Genomic DNA, 13,336 nt, shown 5'->3' on the forward strand with positions numbered 1-13,336 from the left:
CTCCACTTATCTCCAGTAGCATATTGGGCACCTACCAACCTGGGGAGTTCATCTTTCAGTGTCATATCTTTTTGCCTCTTCATACTGTTCATGGGGTTCTCAAGGCAAGAACACTGAAGTGGTTTGCCATTCCCTTCTCCAGTGGACCATGTTTTGTCAGAACTCTCCACCATGACCTGTCCGTCTTGGGTGGCCCTACACAGCATGGCTCATTGTTTCATTGAGTTAGACAAGGCTGTGGTCCATGTGAACAGCTTAATTTTTTCCGTGATTGTGGTTTTCATTCTGTCTGCCCTCTGATGGATAAGGATAAGAAGCTTATGGAAACTTCCTGATGGGAGAGACTGACTGTGGGGGAAACTGGGTCTTATTCTGATGGGTGAGGCCATTCTCAGTAAATGTTTAATCCAATTTTCTGTTGATGGCCAGGGCTGTGTTCCCTAACTGTTGTTTGACCTGAGACCAAACTATGGTGGAGGTGATGAAGATTATGGCAACCTCCCTCAAAAGGTCCCATGAATGCACTGCCACACTCAGTGTCTCCAACCCTGCAGCAGGCCACCGCAGACCCACACCTCCACCGGAGACTCCTGGACACTTACAGGCAAGTCTGGGTCAGTCTTTTGTGGGGTCACTGCTCCTTACTCCTGGGTCCTGGTACACACAAGGTTTTGTTTGTGCCCTCCAAGAGTCTGTTTCTCCAGTCATGTGTAAGTTCTGAATTCAAATTCCACTGGCTGCTGAAGTCAAATTCCCTAGGGGTTCTCAATCCCTTTCCCAGATCCCCAGCTTGGGAACTCTGTTGTGGGTCCTAGAACTTTCTTAACAGTGTGAGCATTTCTTTGGTATAATTGTTCTGCAGTTTGGGGGTCATCTGCTCAGCAGCTCTATGGTGAGGTTAATGACGACCTCCTCCAAGAGGGCTTATGTCACAGGCAGTGTCTCCAGGTCTTCTGCACTCAGAGCTGCTGCCCCTGCAGCAGGCTACTGCTGATGCGTACCTCCACAGGAGGCACTCAAACACAGTTCTGGCTCAGTCTCTGTGGGATCTCTGGGACCTGGTGCACACAAGGTTTGGTTTGAGCCCTCCGAGCATCGCTGGAGGGTATGAATTTTGATTCTAAACATGATTTTGCCCCTCCTACCATCTTGCTGGGGTTTCTCCTTTGCCCTTTGATGTGGGGTATCTTTTTTTGGTGGGATCTTGCATTCTCCTGTCGATGGTTGTTCAGCAGCAAGTTGGAATTTTGGAGTTCTCGCAGGAGAAGATGAGCACACATCCTTTTACTCCACCATCTTAGTTTCTAGAACAACACTGCATAGGAACCTGGAATGTTAGGTCCATGAAACAAGGTAAATTGGATGTGGTCAAACAGGAGATGGCAAGATGACATTTTAGGAATCAGTGAACTAAAATGGACTGGAATGGATGAATTTAACTCAGATGACCATTATATCTACTATTGTGGGCAAGAATCCCATAGAATAAATGGAGTAGCTATCATAGCCAACAAAAGAGTCCAAAATGCAGTACTTAGATGCAATCTCAAAAACAACAGAATGATCGCTGTTCATTTCCAAGGCAAGCTATTCAATAGCACAGTGATCCAAGTCTATACCCCGACCGGTAATGCTGAAGAAGCTGAGGTTGAACGGTTCTATGAAGACTTATGAGACCTAGAACTGACACCCAAAAAAAGATGTCTTTTTCAACATAGAGGACTGGAATGCAAAAGTAAGAATTCAAGAGACACTGGAAGTAACAGGCAATTGGCCTTGGAATACAAAGTGAAGCAGGGTGAAGGCTAATAGAGTTTTGCCAAGAGAATGCACTGGTCATAGTAGACACCCTCTTCCAACAACACAAGAGAAGACTCTACACATGGTCATCACCAGAAACCATCACCATGGTTAATACCCAAATCAGATTGATTATATTCTTTGTAGCCAAAGATGGACATGCTCTATACAATTAGCAAGAACAAGACTGGGAGCTGAACGTGGCTCAGATCATGAACTCCTTATTGCCAAATTCAGACTGAAATTGAAGAAAGTAGGGAAAACCACTAGACCGTTCAAGTGTGACCTAAATCAAATCCCTTATGATTATACAGTGGAAGTGAGAAATAGATTCAAGGGCTTGCATGTGCTAGATAGTGACTGAGAAACTATGGACAGAGGTTCATGACATTATACAGAAGGCAGTGATCAAGACCATCCCCAAGAAAAAGAAATTCAAAAAGGCAAAGTGGTTGTCTGAGAAGGCCTTACAAATAGTTGTGAAAAGAAGAGACGTGAAAAGCAAAGGAGAAAAGGAGGATATACCCATTTGAATGCAGAGTTCCAAAGAATAGCAAGGAGAGATAAGAAAGCCTTCCTCAGTGATCAATGCAAAGAAATAGAGGAAAACAATAGAATGGGAAAGACTAGAGATCTCTTCAAGAAAATTAGAGATACCAAGGCAACATTTCATACAAAGATGGGACAGAAATGGTATGGACCTAATAGAAGCAGAAGATATTAAGAAGAGATGGCAAGAATACACAGAAGGACAGTACAAAAAAGATCTTCATGACCCAGATAACCACAATGGTGTGATCACCCACCTAGAGCAGACATCCTGGAATGACAAGTCAAGTGGGCTTTGGGAAGCATCACTACACACAAAGCTAGTGGAGGTGTTGGAATTCCAGTTGAGCTATTTCAAATCCTAAAAGATGCTGCTGTGAAAATGCTGCACTCAATATGCCAGCAAATTTGGAAAATTCAGCAGTGGCCACAGGACTGGAAAAGATCAGTTTTCATTCCAATCCCAAAGAAAGGCAATGCCAAAGAATGTTCAAACTACCACACAACTGCACTCATCTCACATGCTAGCAAAGTAATGCCCAAATTCTCCAAGCCAGGTTTCAACAGTATGTGAACCATGAAATTCCAGATGTTCAAGCTGGTTTTAGAAAAGGCAGAGGAACCAGAGATCAAATTGCCAACATCTGTTGGATCATTGAAAATGCAAGAGAGTTCCAGCAGAACATCTACTTCTGCTTTATTGACTATGCCAAAGCCTTTAACTGTGTGGATCACAATAAACCGTGGAAAATTCTTCAAGAAATGGAAATACCAGACCATCTGATCTGCTTCTTGAAAAACCTGTATGCAGGTCAGGAAGCAACAGTTAGAGCTGGACATGGAACAACAGACTGGTTCCAAATCAGGAAAGGAGTACATCAAGGCTGTATATTGTTACCCTGCTTATTTAACTTATATGCCGAGTACATCATGAGAAATGCTGGGCTGGATGAAGCACAAGCTGGAATCAATATTTCCAGGAGAAATATCAATAACCTCAGATACACAGATGACACCACCTTTATGGCAGAAAGAAGAACTAAAGAACCTCTTGATGAAAGTGAAAGAGGAGAGTGAAAAACCTGGCTTAAAACTCAATATTCAAAAAACGAATTTCATGGCATCCAGTCCCATCACTTCATAGCAAATAGATGGGGAAACAATAGAAACAGTGACAGACTTTATTTTGGGGGGCTCCAAAATCACTTAAAATGGTGACTGCAGCCGTGAAATTAAAAGATGCTTGCTCCTTGGAAGAAAAGCTATGACCAAACTAGACAGCATATTAAAAAGCAGAGACATCACTTTGCCAACAAAGGTCTGTCTAGTCAAAGCTATGGTTTTCTCAGTAGTCATGTATAGATGTGAGAGTTGGACTACAAAGAAAGCTGAGCACTGAAGAATTGATGCTTTTGACCTGTCGTGTTGGAGAAGACTCTTGAGAGTCCCTTGGACTGCAAGGAGATCCAATCAGTCAGTCCATGCTAAAGGAAATCAGTCCTGAATATTCATCAGATGGACTGATGCTTAAGCTGAAAACTCCAATACTTTGGCCACCTGATGTGAAGTACTGACTCGTTGGAAAAGACCCTGATGCTGGGAAAGATTGAAGGCAGGAGGAGAAGGGGACGACAGAGATGAGATGGTTGAATGGCATCACCGACTCAATGGACATGAGTATGAGCAAGCTCTGGGAGTTGTTTTTAGACAGGGAGGCCTGGTGTGCTACAGTCCCTGGGGTTGCAAAGGTCAGACATGACTGAGCAACTGAACTAAACTGAAGAGAGGCAAAATAAGATAATAAATATAAGAAGTTGTAGATACTTCTAAGATAGCTATATTGCCCAAGAGCTATATGGATAACTATACTGTGTCTTTAAATTAAACTTAAAATTTTTAAATAGTGAATATAAACATTGTATAATCGTCAATAAATGGAAGAAGACATAAAAAATATGAAACTCTCCCCTTTACCCTCCACTCAATCCTCCTCCCTACTCCAAAAGACTGTTAACAGCTCAATGTCTAGCCTTCCAGGTTTTTTTCTATGTATTGATATATATGCACATGTGGACCCTGGCATCTATTCTATTTTCAGTTCAGTTCAGTCACTCAGTCGTGTCCGACTATTTGAGACCCCATGAATCGTAGCACACCAGGCCTCCCTGTCCATCACCAACTCCCGGAGTTCACTCAGACTCACATCCATCGTGTCAGTGATGCCATCCAGCCATCTCATCCTCTGTCGTCCCCTTATCCTCCTGCCCCCAATCCCTCCCAGCATCAGAGTCTTTTCCAATGAATCATCTCTTTACATGAGGTGGCCAAAGTACTGGAGCTTCAGCTTTAGCATCATTCCTTCCAAAGAAATCCCTGGGCTGATCTCCTTCAGAATGGACTGGTTGGATCTCCTTGCAGTCCAAGGGACTCTCGAGAGTCTTCTCCAACACCACAGTTCAAAAGCATCAATTCTTCGGCACTCAGCCTTCTTCACAGTCCAACTCTCACATCCATACATGACCACTGGAAAAACCATAGCCTTGACTAGACAGACCTTAGTTTTAGCTCCTTACATAAATGGGACCTTACAGAATGTCTTCTGCATGGCTTTTGTTCTTTTTATACAAAATGTCTTGGGTATATTGGATACATTTGTATTCATTAACAGGTCATTCTTTTTTTAAAACCTGCAGCCGTTCTTCTGTCCCCTTTGGTGGGAAAAAAAAAAAAAAAACCAGCCAAGACCTTCAAGCCCCAAATCAGCACACTGTCTTTTGGAATGTAAGTTTACAAACACAGCAAAAACAAACAAGAAGGTGTTAAAGAAATCCAAGGATTCCAAACAAATCCAAGCAAAGTTAGAGTTGCCTTCAGCACCTGAAAAATCTTTTTCTTCTTCTTCAAAAAAAATATTAGGGGTTGGGAGGGGGAATTTCGCCAAATGAGTAACATAGCTTTCAAGATCTCGGAGGATCTGGGAATACCCTTGTTGACTGCATTGCACAGTAGGTTGAAAAGCCCCACTGACTTTCATTTCCCTGAAAGACTTGTTCACAGGACAATATTCTGGTTTCTCCATGCAAATTTCACTTACATCGGGGGTTTTGAACCTTTTTCAGTCTGGTGATGTCTGTGGATACTTTTATAGAATAATATTTTTAATGCATAAAACAAAATTTCTGACTAAAGAAACCAATTATACTAGAATGTAGCTATCAAAATATTAAAAGAATTAAATTTGTGATATAGCAGTTCCTGTACCTCCCTATCAACACATTAAATAACAAGGTCAAATGGGAATCTAATAACTACTATAATTTAAAATAGAGCATAACAATACTTCAAGATGTTTGCAGTAAGTGTAATGGTGACAAAGTCAGAGTATAGTTAATACCACTGTAGTTTGTTGCTTACATTTATAATTGATAGATGGGACCAGATCACTTCATGGCAAAAAGATGGGGGAAAAGTAGAAACAGTGGCAGATTTTATTTTTTTGAGCTCCAAAATCACTGCAGGTGATGACTGCAGCCACAAAATTAAAAGATGCTTCCTCCTTGGAAGAAAAGCTATGACAAACCTAGACAGCACATTAAAAAGCAGAGACATCACTTTGCCGACGGAGGTCAGTATAGTCAAAGCTATGATTTTTCTAGCAGTCAAATATAGATATGAGAGTTGGACCATAAAGAGGGCTAAGCACTGAAGAATTGATGGTTTTGAACTGCAGTGCTAGAAAAGACTCTTGAGAGTCCCTTGGTCTGCAAGGAAATCAAACCAGTCTATCCTTAAGGAAATCAACCCTGAATATTCATTGGAAGGACTGATGCTGAAGCTGAAGCTCCTACACTTTGGCCACGTGATGAGAAGAGCTGACTCATTAGAAAAGACCCTGATGCTGGGAAAGATTGAAGGCAGGAGGAGAAGGGGACGACAGAGTATGAGATGGATGTGACTCAATGGATGTGAGTTTGAGCAAACTTTGGGAGATAGTGAAGGACAGGAAGGCCTGACATGCTGCAGTCCATGGGGTCACAAAGAGTCAGATTCGACTTAGTGACTGGACAACAACAACATAATTGATGTAAATGCTAACTTTCAGTTAGAGAATTTTTAAAATAATGGTATTTTTGCCCTATCTATATTAGTTTTTTTGGTATATTAATTTGATAGGCTCCATAAAAAAATAACACATACTAGAGGACTTAAAACACAAAAATTTATTTTTTCTCACAGTTCTGGAGGCTAGAAGCCTGGGACTTCTCTGGCAGTCCAGTGGTAAAGATTCCGCAGTTCCACTGCATGGGGCAAAGGTTCGACCCCTAGAGGGAGAACTGAGATCAAGCATTTCCAAGCAGTGCCGGGAGGGGAGGGTGGCGGAGAGGAACAGAATGCTGAAGCACTGGAGGCTAGAAATCTGACATCAAGCTGTCAACAGGATCAGTTCCTTCTGGAGGCTCTGGAGGAATACCTGTTCTGAGCCTCTCTCCTGCATTTGGGTGGGGTTGCTGGCAATCCCTTGCCTTCCTCGGCTTGCAGCTGCGCCTCTCTAGGCTCTGCCTTCATTGCTACATGATGCTCTTTCCGTGCGCCTATGTCCAAATTTCCCTATTCTTATAAGGATATCCGTAAGGACAGCCATATAGGATTGAGGGCACACCCAAATCTAGGGTGATATCATCTTTACTAAGTCCACCTGCAAAAATTCCATTTCCAAATAAGGTCACATTCAGAAGTTAGAGGTGGACATAAATTTTGGAGGGACACTATTCAACCCAGTGTACCATTCAAGTTCACAGACTCCCTAGCTTAAATGGAATCAATACTATGTTTGCAGGAGAGAAATGATGGAAAATTCTAATGATTATCGTGTTGGAGAGTGAAATTATGGAATTTTTTCTTCTTATCTCTACTTTCAGAATGTTCTAAAATATGATTATATTACTTTAAGGATAAAAAGTTAATAAAGAAATAATGATGGTATTGATTCTAAGCACTGGCAACTTTTTAGATAATTTCTCCTGAATTCAACCTTGGATAATTTCAACAGCCTAAAGACAAAGGGACCTGGACAGCAAGAGGAGTAAGACTCCTGATTTTATACATCTGTGAAGTTTCAGATTAACCTGAAAAATCTCTCTCAAAGAAAAAATATAGTCATGTTTAATTCTTTTAATATAAGAGAAATGTTACCAAAGTCTCCTTGGATAAAAACAAACTACAATTGCCATGTAAAAATGAGATTAAAAACACTAGCCAACATACCTGGTTAGAAAGAGGCAGGGAACCCTGCATTTATGGGCAATTAACTTTTGACAAGAGTGTCAAGTGCATTCAAAGGGGAAATAATAATCTCTTCAACAAATGGTGCTGCAGTAACTGGATTTCCATAGGCAAAGGAATCAAGCTAGACCCCTAACTCACACCATATACAAAAATTAATCCTCAGTGGATCAATGACCTACATATATGTGCTAAAACCATGAAACTATTAGAAGAAAACAGAGGTGAATCTTCATTCTCGGATATGACACCAAAACATAAGCAATAAAAGAAAAAATAGTTAAATAGGATTTCATCAAAACTTAAAAATGTTTATGTGTCAAAGGACATTATCAGAAAAGTGAAGAGACAACCTACAGAATAGGAGAAAATAATTGATGTTTGCAAATCATAATAGGGGTTTAATATCAAGAATACATAAAGCACTCCTAAAACTCAACAACAAAAAGACAACCCAATTTTTAAAATGGGCAAAGGATTTGAATAGACATTTCTCCAAAGGAGATACACAAATGGCCAATAAGAACATGAAAAGATGCTCAACATCATTAGTTGTTAGGGAAATGCAAATCAAAACCACCTGAGATACCACTCCACATTCCCAAGGAGAGCTAAAATCAGAAAGAGAGACAAGAATAAATGTCAGGGAGGATGCAGAGAAATTAGAACACTCATACATTGCTAATGGGATTATAAAATGGTACCACCACTTATATTTTTCAGAGTTAAACATATGACCCCAAAATTTCACTCCTTGATTTCTATTTAAGAGAAATGAAAACCTACCTACACAAAAACTTGTACATATTCATAGCAGCATTATTCACAACAGCCCCAAAGAGTAAACAAACCCAAATGTCTATCAACAGATAAAAACAAAATATGATATATCTTTACAATGCAATATTATTCAGCCGTAAAAAAGAATGAAGTACTAATACATGATACAACATAGACGAACCCTGAAAACATGCTCAGTGAACAAAGCCAGACACAAAAAGCCACATATTGTATGACTTCATTTGTATGAAAAGTCCAGAACAGGCAAACTCATAGTGACTCATCAGTGATTGCCAAGGACTGGGAGAATCCCAGGGACAGTGGAGCCTGGTGGGCTGCCGTCTATGGGGTCGCACAGAGTCAGACATGACTGAAGTGATTTAGCAGCAGCAGCAACAGGGGGAAGGGAGAAATGGAAAGTAACTGCTGTTGGGTATGGATAGAGATGGATAGGGTTTCTTTTTGGAATAATGAAATGTTCTGGAATCAGATAGTGATGATGGTTGCACAACCATGTGAATACACTAGAAACTGCTGACATGTACACTTTATTAAAGGGGGAATCTTGTTATTTTAGTTATATAATAATAAAAAGTAGCTCATAAGAAATCACCACCTAATTTGAAGAGCCGACTCATTGGAAAAGACCCTGATGCTGAGAAAGACTGAGGGCAGGAGGAGAAGGACAGGGAAGCCTGGCATACTGCAGTCCATGGGGTCTCAAAGAATCGGACAAAGAGTCGGGCTTAGTAATTGAACAACATAAGGAATCGAAATGTTTGATAAATGTGTGCCCACTTAAAAGCCTATTAAGTATCATGTTTTATAGAGACTAAGTTTTCAATAAAAATATAAATTTTGCTGTTTGGTATATTTTTCTACTTCATGAAAGAATGATATGAGCAAACTTAGTATGTTTGACATATTCCTGAGAGGAGAGGTCCTACATAGCAGAATAGGCTTATCCACATACATTTTTTGTATATTCTCACCACCCAAAAAACCCACAGGACAGTGTGACAGCTGGAGCTATCAGCAGAGTTGTTAACTTCACAGGGACAAAAAAAATGGATAAGCTGACCCTGAGAGGGTGATTAGCATGATGCAAGTTTTGGGGGAGAGCACATGGAAACAACACTATGGAAAGGAGTGGGAGGAAGCAGGATGGCAGGCGGAGAGGCAGGACTGGGATCCATTCTTAAGGGAGGCCCCAGGGGTCCCTACAGACAACTCTAAAGCTTATGGCCCTTCAGCATCATCCAGAGTTAGGAAGAGGTTAGGCCTTTTAAACATCTGTCTTGGTTAATTTCTGGATTCAGGATGCCCTTGGGAAGGAGAATTAGGTTGAGTATATAAGGTTGGTCTTATGTAGAAATGGGCTTCCCTGGTGGCTCAGATGGTAAAAAATCCGCCTGCAATGTGGGAGACCTGGGTTTGATCCCTGGATTGGGAAAATCACATGAAGAAAGAAACAGCTACCCACTCCAGTATTCTTACCTGGAGAATTTCATGGACAGAGGAGCCTGGCAGGCTGCAGTTCATGGGGTCGCAAAGAGTCAGACACACTTTGGGTCTTCACAACCCAGATAATCATGATGGTGTGATCACTCACCTAGAGCCAGACACCTGGAATGCCAAGTCAAGTGGGCCTTAGGAAGCATCACTACGAACAAAGCTAGTGGAGGTGATGGAATTCCAGATGAGCTATTTCAAATCCTGAAAGATGATGCTGTGAAAGTGCTGCACTCAATATGCCAGCAAATTTGGAAAACTCAGCAGTGGCCACAGGACTGGAAAAGGTCAGTTTTCATTCCAATCCCAAAGAAAGGCAATGCCAAAGAATGCTCAAACTACCGCACAATTGTACTCACCTCACACGCTAGTAAAGTAATGCTCAAAATTCTCCAAGCCAGGCTTCAGCAATATATGAACCGTAAACTTCCAGATGTTCAAGCTGGTTTTAGAAAAGGCAGGGGAACCAGAGATCAAATTGCCAACATCCACTGGATCATCGAAAAAGCAAGAGAGTTCCAGAAAAACTTCTATTTCTGCTTTATTGACTATGCCAAAGCCTTTGACTGTGTGGATCACAATAAACTGTGGAAAATTCTGAAAGAGATGGGAATACCAGACCACCTGACCTGCCTCTTGAGAAACCTGTTTGCAGGTCAGGAAGAAACAGTTAGAACTAGACATGGAACAGACTGGTTCCAAATAGGAAAAGGAGTACATCAAGGCTGTATATTGTCACCCTGCTTATTTAACTTATATGCAGAGCACGTCATGAGAAACGCTGGGCTGGATAAGCACAAGCTGGAATCAAGATTGCCGGGAGAAATATCAAAAACCTCAGATATGCAGATGACACCATCCTTATGGCAGAAAGTGAAGAGGAACTAAAGAGCCTCTTGATGAAAGTGAGATAGGAGAATGAAAAAGTTGGCTTAAAGCTCAACATTCAGAAAACTAAGATCATGGCATCCGGTCCCATCACTTCAAGGCACATAGATGGGGAAACAGTGGAAACAGTGGCTGACTTTATTTTTGGGGGCTCCAAAATCACTGCAGACGGTGATCGCAGCCATGAAATTAAAAGATGCTTACTCCTTGGAAGGAAAGTTATGGCGAACCTAGACAGCATGTTAAAAAACAGAGACGTTACTTTGTCAACAAAGGTTCATCTAGTCAAGGCTATGGTTTTTCCAGTAGTCATGTATGAATGTCAGAGTTGGACTATAAAGAAAGCTGAGCGCAAAAGAATTGATGCTTTTAAATGTGGTGTTGGAGAAGACTATTGAGAGTCCCTTGGACTGCCAGGGACCAGTGGATGCAACCAGTTCATCCTAAAGGAGATCAGTCCTGGGTGTTCATTGGAAGGACTGATGTTGAAGCTGAAACTCCAATACTTTGGCCACCTGATGTGAAGAGCTGACTCATTTGAAAAGACCCTGATGCTGGGAAAGATTGAGGGCAGGAGGAGAAGGGGACGACAGAGGATGAGATGGTTGGATGGCATCACCGACCTAATGGATGTGAGTCTGGGTAAACTCCGGGAGTTGGTGATGGCAGGGAGGCCTGGCATGCTGTGGTTCATGGGGTCGCAAAGAGTCGGACACGACTGAGCGACTGAACTGAACTGAATTCTTTGTTGTAAGAGGCTGTCCTGTTCAGCAGCAACCCTAGCCTCTACCATCACCCCACTGGTAATAAACTAAAATGTCCCTAGAAATTGCCAAATATCCCCTAGAAGGCAAAATTGCACCCATTTGAGAAACACTGATCTATAGTAACAAGAGGAAAGGTAAAGTACTATCAGAGGATAAGCCAACCTCTCAGTATATGAAAAGACAAGACAAAGTGAAATTTTTATGACCAACCTAGATAGCATATTCAAAAGCAGAGACATTATTTTGCCAACAAAGGTCCATCTAGTCAAGGCTATGTTTTTTCCAGTGGTCATGTATGGATGTGAGAGTTGGACTGTGTAGAAAGCTGAGCGCTGAAGAATTGATGCTTTTGAACTGTGGTACTGGAGAAGACTCTTGAGAGTTCCTTGGACTGCAAGGAGATCCAACCAGTCCATCGTAAAGGAGACCAGTCCTGGGTGTTCATTGGAAGGACTGACGCTAAAGCTGAAACTCCAATATTTTGGCCACCTCATGGGAAGAGTTGACTCATTGGAAAAGACCCTGATGCTGGGAGGGATTGGGGGCAGGAGGAGAAGGGGACGACAGAGGATGAGATGGCTTGATGGCATCACCAACTCAATGGACATGAATTTGGGTGAACTCCGGGAGTTGGTGATGGACAGGGAGGCCTGGCATGCTGCAATTCATGGGGTCACAAAGACTTGGACACGAATGAGTGACTGAACTGAACTGAACTGATAAGCAGTGTGGCACAAGCTCAGAAAAAAACCAAACTGCTACTCTTATACTGGATTTTGAGCAAGTGGGGAGTTCAGGGATTGGTGACCTTTCAGAGGTCTAAGGGTGTTGACATTCTCCCTACAGGTGATAACTTGGGTGAGACTATTATTGATTGGTTGGCATTTGGTGGCTTGTTTATTGAAGTGAGCCTGTGATTGGCTGATTTTCAGAATCAATGGGTTGTCTTTGGGTTTGCAAAAGCTCCTTCACTGGGATGAGTTATCAGTTGATTGAACTTAAAACTGGTTGTGATTTCTGGCTACTACCATGAGAGTGAAAAAAGAAAAAAAAGTGAAAATGTTAGTCGCTCAGTCCTATCTGAATTTTTGCGACCTCATACACTGTATTCCACCAGGCTCCTCCATCTCTGGAATTCTACAGGTAAGAATACTGGAGTAGGTAGCCATTCCCTTCTCCAGGGGCTCTTCCCTGACCAGATCTCCTGCATTTCAGGCAGATTCTTTACCATCTGAGCCACCAGGGGAGCCTACTACCATGAGAATATGGGAACTTAAAAAAAATTCTCAGTACTCTATATTCTAGTGGGTAGATGTGGAGTGGAAATTTGTGAAAGTTTTCTTCTGATTGCTTAAGTTTTTTAAGTGAAATAGGAAATAAGGACATTAGCAGACAGGGAGGATGGATTTGAAGAGATGTGAAAATCACCTATGAAGGCAGGAGAGGAGGTACACTAGGGGAATGTAGAATGATTACTGGGCAAAATTAAGGGCCCACTTGAGGTCGAAAATAAAGAGAGACAAATCAGCATGTCATTCATTTTTCTTTAACCATAGTCAGCTAACAGAGTTCAAGAGCAGAGTGGTGGAACACTGAATTCTATTGTGATTGAGGTTTTGCCAAATGAGAACTACAAATCAAGAAAGGTTCAAAGAAATTGAGAGTACATTCAAGAGAATGTATGCTTTTTAACTTATATATTTTGCTTTTTATTATGACATTGTCAAAAATACCCAATAATATAAAGAATAATAAGC

The sequence above is a fragment of the Capra hircus genome, chromosome 4 (assembly GCF_001704415.2).
Source record: "Capra hircus breed San Clemente chromosome 4, ASM170441v1, whole genome shotgun sequence".
NCBI classification, from domain to species: Eukaryota; Metazoa; Chordata; class Mammalia; order Artiodactyla; family Bovidae; genus Capra; species Capra hircus.